Below are 9,766 nucleotides of genomic sequence, written 5' to 3' on the forward strand. Positions count from 1 at the left end.
TTTTTTTTTTGAGACGGAGTCTCGCTCTGTCGCCCAGGCTGGAGTGCAGTGGCTGGATCTCAGCTCACTGCAAGCTCCGCCTCCCAGGTTTATGCCATTCTCCTGCCTCAGCCTCCCAAGTAGCTGGGACTACAGGCACCCGCCACTTCAACCGGCTAGTTTTTTAAATTTTTTAGTAGAGACGGGGTTTCACCGTGTTAGCCAGGATGGTCTCGATCTCCTGACCTCGTGATCCACCCGCCTCGGCCTCCCAAAGTGCTGGGATTACAAGCTTGAGCCACCGCGCCCGGCCAATTTTTATTATTATTATTTTTTGCAGAGATAGAATCTCACCTATGTTGCCCAGGCTAGTCTTGAACTCCTGGCCTCAAGCGATCCTCCTACCTCGACCTCCCAAAGTTCTGGGATTATAGGTGTGAGCCACCGTGCCTGGCCAAGAGTCAAGGTCTGAACTAGATTAGATGGTTCTAATGGCTTCTCTTTACGAAAGCCCTCAGCACTCACCTCTAAGTTAAAGCTCTCTCTTCCCTGTCATACCTGGCTCCTGTCCCTCCCTGGTCAGCTTGGCTGCTTGCCAGTCCTTGGCTCTTCCCCTCCCCACTTGCCTCCAAGCTAACCAGCTGCCTGTTCACACAGCCTTATTCTGCATAGGAAGCTGGGAAATTCCTGTCCTCCAGCTACCTTGGTGGAGTCACACAGTATATTCAGACCTATATGTGTGGATTTCACTAGTCAAATCCTGGGAAGTCAGCCTCCTGCCTGTGGTTTCTGTGAGGCATGCCCACCACCCGCTATGTACTGTTCTACGTGCTCAGGCCTTTGAATGGAGTTTGAATGGGATTACCAATGGTGTCCACTTGGCTGGGGGCCAGGTTTGTAATGGCGGTAGGATGCGGAGAGCAGCAGCCCCAACCCTTTCTGGGAAACAAATTGACCACGTTACTGTAGTTGGTTGTTACGGCCACCAGAGGGCGCAGTATGCACAGTTTTGGGAGAGCCACTTTGGAAGGGTGGCTTTTTTTTTTTTTTTTTTTGAGACGGAGTCTCGCTCTGTCGCCCAGACTGGAGTACGGTGGCGCGATCTCGGCTCACTGCAAGCTCCGCCTCCCGGGTTCACGCCATTCTTCTGCCTCAGCCTCCCAAGTAGCTGGGACTACAGGCGCCCACCACCACACCCGGGTACTTTTTTGTATTTTTAGTAGAGACGGGATTTCACCATGTTACCCAGGATGGTCTGGATCTCCTGACCTCGTGATCTGCCCGTCTCGGCCTCCCAAAGTGCTGGGATTACAGGCATGAGCCCTAGGGTGGCATTTTAAATGTAAAATTAAGTGATAGCAAAGACGGAACTGATTATGAAGAAAAAAATGAAAATAAAATTAAACTGGATAAACCTACTGCCTCTGGGTATTCCAGCTGTGTTCCCTGTCTTCAACCTGGGCTCAGTAACAGCCCGTCAAGAAGGATTCAGCTGGTCTTTCTTACCTGGCTGACCACTGAAACTGCCCTCCTGCTCCTAGCCCTTATTGGCCCTGGGAAGGCCCTTGATGCAGCTGCCCTTGGGCTCCATCTCTCTAGAACAGATGCTGGTCCCTTGCCCCTGCACGATACCTGATGGGGCTGGGACATCCTTGGCCTTTCTGTTCCAGCAGTCTGATCTCTGGCCAACTGCTTCCCACATTTTTCCTTCAAAGGAGCTTTCTCTGTCCTCTACGTCTTGGTAGTGTGGTCCTTTTGCCTGTAACGAAATAGTGCCTGGTGTGTGTGAGAATGAAAGGCACTGGTGTCTTGTGGTCTTCTGCTAAGAGCTGAGATGTGAACCACGTGTTCGTGTTGGGTAGGACATGTTGAAACTGACTCACTAAACAAAAACACTGAAGATTAATGTAAACCTAAATGCCAAATTGTTTGTCTGCATTAAAAGCAATGGTAATCCATTCCATCCAACAAGGATTTTCCATGTGCTAAGCACTAAGCTAAATGCTTTACAGATACCATTTAATTCAATCATAGAAATTCTATGAAATTAATGATAATTCCTCCACATTATGGATGAAGACTCTTAGAAAGGTTAAGTGACTTGCCTGAGATCACAAAGCTTGCAAGTGGCAGTACTGGGGTAGCAAACAGACTGAGTTGGTTTCCAGTTTGCCCACTGTCTGCCTCCCCCTGAGCTGCCCACTCCCTTTCCACCCTCCAGGCACGGCGACTCCCTTTCCACCCTCCAGGCACGGCGCCAGCGTCCCTCACCGGCCGGTGGGTGTATTGTGCGCCCCGTTCGTGTGATATTGCAGGTGTACATTGACTCCTCACGGTGGGTATCGACACCTAGGGAGAGATCTGGAAACGTGTGCCCCCAGAGTTTACACTGCCTTACCAGAACAGTGTCATTTTTATTTTCCCGGGTCTTTTTTCTTTTTTTGAAAAGGAGTCTCACTCTGTCGCCCAGACTGGAGTGCAGTGGCGCAATCTCAGCTCTCTGCAACCTCCACCTCCTGGGTTCAAGTGATTGTCCTGTCTCAGCCTCCTGAATAGCATGAGGTTTCGCCATGTTGGCCAGGCTGGTCTCAAACTCTTGACCTCAAGTGATCTGCCTGCCTCGGCCTCCCAAAATGCTAGAATTACAGGCGTGAGTCACTATCTCCAGCCTTTCCTGGGTCATTTTTATTTCCTTCTTTGCTCTTTTCAATATTTTAAATGAAAGCATTTTATTGCTTAAATCAAAAAACTATTTTCATTACTCAGGGGTGTTCTCTTGCTCCCAAAGTGTTCAACCCATTTACGCTGCCTGGTGTGTCCACTACTCTGGTAGACACCGGAGCCTCTTGTGAACCTCCACTGAACTGGAACTCTGCGACATCTTTTCCAACACCCTGCCTTCCCCAACGCCTTCTCACTGTAATGCCCCTTATGATGCCTATCACACTCATTTATCTGTATCCCCACTCCCAGCTCTGAGCTCCTGGAAGGCAGGAGCAGAGTGAGATTCTTCAGTGACCCTAGGATCTGGCATTGGCACTCATTCCAAGCAAGAATAGCTAATGCCAATTGAATACACTGCATCCCAGGTGCTTTACTATGTGCTAAGCACTTTGCCTGTATTAATTCATTTACTCTTACAACTATTCCAGGGGGTGAGTTTACTATTATTTTCATCCCATTTTAGAGATGAAGAAACTGATGCAGAGATAACGCACCTGAGGTTGCCTATAAAAACCCAGAGCAGGGGCCGGGCACGGTGGCTCAAGCCTGTAATCCCAGCACTTTGGGAGGCCGAGACGGGCGGATCACGAGGTCAGGAGATCGAGACCATCCTGGCGAACACGGTGAAACCCCGTCTCTACTAAAAAATACAAAAATACTAGCCGGTGGCGGGCGCCTGTAGTCCCAGCTACTCCGGAGGCTGAGGCAGGAGAATGGCGTAAACCCGGGAGGCGGAGCTTGCAGTGAGCTGAGATCCGGCCACTGCACTCCAGCCTGGGTGACAGAGCCAGACTCCATCTCAAAAACAAAAAAAAACCCAGAGCAGGAATGAGAGACCAGGCTGTCGGGCTTAAACATACGCCACACTGAAGAGGTGATTTGTAATGCTTCGCTAAATGAAAAAACCTAGAGTTTTTCCAAAGTATCATTCAATCTGAAAAGTGTTTTGAATACAGCTGGGAGCAGTGACCACACCTGTAATCACAACTATTTGGGAGGCTGAGGTATGAGGATGGCGTGAGGCCGGGAGTTTGAGAGCAGCCTGGGCAACATAGCAAAACCCTGTCTCTAAAATAAAGAAATAAAGAAATAAAATTGGTCATGGGGAGTGTTGAATAGTCCCAAAGGCAGGAATTCAAATCCACATCCCAGCCCACTGTGCAGATCCAGTGGCTACACAGCCAGTTTGTTCAGGAAAACCTGAACAAGGTTAAGTGGTTGCACTCACTGAGTTCACCTCTCCTCATTTACTAAACCATTTGGACCTCAGTTTATAGAAGAGAAAGAACACGTATATGTGGGCGAGGGGCTGTGGTGGTCTCACTTCCCTGGCTCCAAGGCTCCAGGCCTCCAGGAACAATCCTGGACTTCCCTTAATCTGCCTCTTCCATCCTTATAAAACTAATCTTCTAGGTCAGGGTGGGGTCCCAGAAACTCACCTGACTATGAAACTTAACTGTGAGTTTGCTATCAACTGTCTCTAAAAAAGAAAAAGGAATTGCCACAGTCACTCCAGCCTTCAACAACCACCACCCTGATCAGTCCGCAGCCATCAACATCAAGGCAAGACATTCCACCAGCAAAAAGATTACAACTCACTGAAGTCTCAGATTAGCATTAGCATTTTTTATCAATAAAGTATTTTTAATTAAGATATGTACATTTTTATTTTAGAAATAATGCTACTGCGCACTTAATAGACTACAGTTAAGTGTGCAATAGTGCAAATATAACTTTTACGTGCACTATAGTATAAATATAACTTTGATATGCACTGGGAAACAAAGCAAATTCAGGTGACTCACTTTGTTGTGATGTGTCTGGAGCCAAACCTGCAACATCTCTGAGATATGCCTGTAATTCTAAATGTCCTAGTAGCAAAAAACAGATGAACTTAATTGTAATAGCATTTTATTTAACCCATTATATCTAAAGTGTTATTGTTTCAACATGTAATCAATATAAAAATATTAATGAGACATTATATTCCTTTTTACATTTCCAAATCTGATGTGTATTTTCCTCTTACAGCACTTTTCCATCCAGACTAGCCAGTTTTAAGTGCTCAAAAGCCCCATGAGGCCAGTGGCTATGGTATAAGATGGTACAAATTTATAGTCTGATTAAGAGACTCTGAGTTTTTTGTTTTGTTTTGTTTTGTTTCCAAGACAGAGTCTTGCTCTGTTGCCCAGGCTGTAGTGCAGTGGTGTGACCTCGGCTCACTGCGACCTCTGCCTCCCAGGTTCAAGCAGTTATCCTGCCTCAGCCTCCTGAGTAGCTGAGATTACAGGTGTGTGCCACCACACCTGGCTAATTTTGTTATTTTTAGTAGAGATGGGGTTTCACCATGTTGGCCAGGCTGGCCTTGAGCTCCTGACTTTTGGTGATCCACCTGCCTCAGCCTCCCAAAGTGCTGGCATTACAGGCATGAGCCACGGCTCCTGGCCCTAAGACTCTGAGTTTTCTATCATAGAACACGTTGTAGGTGAAAAGAAAAATTAAAAAAAAAAGACTGAGTTTTCAGAGGAAAGGATTATGACATTTTGTGTTGTAGACAAAGACATCCCCATTGTTTCACAAGTGGCCACATTATCAGAAATCCATATATGTTCGTGTTTCCTTACATTTTTTCTTTGTTTTCATTTCACAAGTAACACGTGAATATACTTTTTTTTTTCTTTTTTGTGTTTTGAGAGAGTCTCGCTCTGTCACCCAGACTGGAGTGCAGAGGCTCGATCTGGGCTCACTGCAACCTCCGCCTCCCAGGTTCAAGCCATCCTCCCACCTCGGTCTCCCCAGTAGCTGGGACTACAGACCCATGCGCCCAGCTAATTTTTGTATCTTTTTGTAGAGATGGAGTTTCGCCCAGGCCCGTCTGGAACTCCTGAGTTCAAGCAATCTGCTCACCTCAGCCTCCCCAAGTGCAGGGATTACAGGCGTTAGCCACTGCACCCAGCCAATATATTTTAAGAAAAGTCAGGCCGGGCGCGGTGGCTCACGCCTGTAATCCCAGCACTTTGGGAGGCCGAGGCGGGCGGATCACAAGGTCAGGAGATCGAGACCACAGTGAAACCCTGTCTCTACTAAAAATACAAAAAATTAGCCGGGCGCGGTGGCGGGCGCCTGTAGTCCCAGCTACTCAGGAGGCTGAGGCAGGAGAATGGCGTGAACCCAGGAGGCGGAGCTTGCAGTGAGCCGAGATCGCGCCACTGCACTCCAGTCTGGGCGACAGCGTGAGACTCTGTCTCAAAAAAAAAAAAAAAAAAAAAAAAAGAAAAGTCAAGCTGGTCGGGCGCGGTGGCTCACGCCTGTAATCCCAGCACTTTGGAAGGCCGAGACGGGCGGATCACGAGGTCTGGAGATAGAGACAATCCTGGCTAACATGGTGAAACCCTGTCTCTACTGAAAATACAAAAAAAAAAAATTAGCCGGGCGTGGTGGCAGGCGCCTGTAGTCCCAGCTACTCGGGAGGCTGAGGCAGGAGAATGGCATGAACCCGGGAGGCAGAGCTTGCAGCGAGCCGAGATGGCACCACTGCACTCCAGCCTGGGCGACAGAGCGAGACTCTGTCTCAGACAAAAAAAAAAAAAAAGAAAAGAAAATTCAAGCCATAATTGCTCCTTAACCTCCCCTAATACTGCTGCATTCCCCAGAGGTAACCTTAGTTCTCTATTAGTTGAGTATAAATCCTTCCATTCATTTACATGCATAGATATGTTTTATTATATTTTACATACATATTATAGAGTAATATTGTTCTGCAAATTGCTTTTTTTCACATAGCAGTATCACTTGGTGCTTTTTTCGTGCAAATACATAGATCTATTTCTTTTTTTCTTTTCTTTTCTTTTTTTTTAAAGAGTCTTGCTCTGTTGCCCAGGCTGGAGTGCAGTGGCGCCATCTCGGCTCATTGCAAGCTCCGCCTCCCAGCTTCACACCATTCTCCTGCCTCAGCCTCCGGAGTAGCTGGGACTACAGGTGCCCGCCGCCACACCCGGATAATTTTTTTTTGTATTTTTAGTAGAGATGTGGTTTCACCGTGTTAGCCAGTATGGTCTTGATCTCCTAACCTCGTGATCCGCCCGCCTCGGCCTCCCAAAGTGCTGGGATTACAGGCGTGAGCCACTGTGCCCGGCCTATTTCTTTTTTTTTTCTTTCTTTTTTTTTTTTTTTTTAGTTATTACATAATATTCCACAACCATTTTCCTACTGCAGGGCTTTTTGGCTGTTTATAATTTAGTTTTTCACTATTACTAACAATGTTCTAATAAGCATTCTTGCAATCACCCCATGTACATTGTGTGAGTGTTTTTCTGAAGTAGATAAAAAGAAATATATTTTCTAGGCCAAAGGGAATCTACATCTTCAATTTTAGTGGATACTGCCAAGCTGCCCTCCAAAAAGGAAGAACCAGTTCACACCTCACCTACAGAGTGAGGATGCTTGTTTTAACACACCCTTCCATACACTGAATCTTATTTTTATTTTAAGTAGGGGTATTCAGAAGTGTGAGTCTTTTAAGCAATGATACAAAAGCAGTAAAAAAAGATCTGTTCAAATGTATTTGACAGCATTCTTCTATGAATATGCAGAGACTCAATTTGAGGCCCAGAGTGAGTCACCGATCTATTTTAACCAAATCACTGAGAATCCAATGACATCATTGTGTCTCTCTGGGGGTGTCAGACTCTAAAGTAAGTGACAACTGAATATGGTCGCTATTGCCCTAGAACAGCAATCCCTTAACAGGTGCCATAGTGGAGACCCATTTACCCTCTCTCTGTGAACAGAAGAAGCTCCTCTGTCCTCCCACCTCCCTCTGAGCCACTCTGGAGCAGCGAGGCAGGGACACCCACCCTTATTCCCACAACTTCAGTTCTCTCTCTGTCAAGCTCCTCAAGTGGGATTCAGGTAAGTTTTCCTTCCTTCCTTCCTTCCTTCCTTCCTTCCTTCCTTCCTTCCTTCCTTCCTTCCTTCCTTCCTTCCTTCCTTCCTTCTTTCTTTCTTTCTTTCTTTCTTTCTTTCTTTCTTTCTTTCCTTTCTTTCGCAAGGCAGGGACACCCACCCTTATTCCCACGACTTCAGTTCTCTCTCAGTCAAGCTCCTCAAGCGGGATTCAGGTAAGTCTGTCTGTCTGTCTTTCTTTCTTCCTTCTTTCTTTCTTTCTTTCTTTCTTTCTTTCTTTCTTTCTTTCTTTCTTTCTTTCTTTTCTTTCGCAAGGCAGGGACACCCACCCTTATTCCCACGACTTCAGTTCTCTCTCAGTCAAGCTCCTCAAGCGGGATTCAGGTAAGTCTGTCTTTCTTTCTTTCTTCTTTCTTTCTTTCTTTCTTTCTTTCTTTCTTTCTTTCTTTCTTTCTTTCTTTCTTTCTTTCTCTCTCTCTCTCTCTCTCTCTCTCTCTTTTTTTTTTTCCTGAGACAGTCTCACTCTGTTGCCCAGGTTGGAGTGCAGTGGCACAATCTTGGCTCAGTGCAACCTCCACCTCCTGGGCTCCAGTGAGTCTTGTGCCTCAGCCTCCTGAGTAGCTGGGACTATAGGCCTGCCAGCATGCCCAAATAATTTTTGTATTTTTAGTAGAGATGGGGGTCTCACCATGTTGGCCAGGCTGGTCTCAAACTCCTGGCCTCAAGTGATCTGCCTTGGCCTCCCAAAGTGCTGGGATTACAGGCGTAAGCCACCGTGCCCAGTCTTTGGATTCAGGTAAATTCAATGCTTTCTATGAGGTTCTACTGTTTTCAAACTGTTCCCAGAAACTGTGGGCTGTATTCATTTGACCAGGGCAAATCTCACCTTTGGTTTTCAGGAATTTCAGGAAAGTCCTTTGTGACGCTCCAAGGGCCCATGCATGGCCCAAGTGTGGCCACAAAGCCATATGTTTCTCAGACACTCACAGTCCTCTCTTCACAATCCAAGGGACAATTCTGTGACTCTGTGGGCTAAACAGATAGAGTTTTGCTTTCTTTTTGGATACCCAGGGAGAGATTAAGCCACTCTCACTGTCCTTGCTCTTAGTAACAACTCAATGTATTACAACTACTATTGTTTCCACAGCATTGAGTACTATATTGCCTTTTTCTTATAATAGTCTTAGACAGAGGAAGGGCAGTATGATCAAGACAAAGGCTTCCTTCATGGACGTTCTCCTGGGACTGGGGGGTGACAGGCAGGCAGCCTCCTGGCATCCCTGGGGAAGGGCAGCAGATGAGCTACCACATCATCAAGAGGTGGCATTTACCTCAGAGAACTTGCCACTGTCTGATCCTCAGCTTTGAGCCTCCAGAATTTGGTTTTCTGAACATCCCAGATAAGATACAGCATGTGCAGGCAAATTCATATTAGTTCCGTGCTACAAGGAACTATCTAAAAACTAGAATCCATGCATTCATTTGTTTGCTCTTCAAACTTTGACTGACACTGGGCCTGAGCCTGTCCAGATCCAAGCTCTGAATAGAATGAATAAAATAGGTTCAGTCCAGGCTCTTACAGAACCTACAGTCTACTGAGAGAAACACATAGACCATTCCAACCCAGTGAGATGAGTGTTACAGGAGGGGATGCACAGAACACTATTGAAGAAATGAGAGGAGGCACAACCCTGAAGAAGTGGTGTATTTAACATGCAGGCAGCAGGGAAAGGAAAGAGTCAGTATGAAGCGAGATGACCATGAGCAAGGGGGAGAATGATTGCTAGAGCAAGGTCTCAAGGAAACAGAACTAAACTGGGACCAGAACACAATGGGAAGGCTGGCCTTGGGAAGAAAGATGGTCTCTTTCCTAAGCCGGGAAGAAAGGAGGAAAGGATAGCCAGGAATACACAGGATTATAGGATGGGCAGGAGGCAGTTTCTGGCTGTACAATCTATTAGGGGGCCAAGGGGCTAGGAGGGAGGTTGACTTCTGAAAGTGAGGAGGTTCTGGGGTTAAAGCTTTGTCAAATATTATAATAGGGACTGTGGGAGAATGTGAGGCATATGGGAATGAGGAAATAGAAGTGATTCACTGAGAGGGTCTAGGAGCCTGCTGTGATTTTACTCTCATCCCAGCACACAACGGCGGGTGCTCT

This window comes from Theropithecus gelada, chromosome 14 (assembly GCF_003255815.1).
Source record: "Theropithecus gelada isolate Dixy chromosome 14, Tgel_1.0, whole genome shotgun sequence".
Taxonomy (NCBI): Eukaryota; Metazoa; Chordata; class Mammalia; order Primates; family Cercopithecidae; genus Theropithecus; species Theropithecus gelada.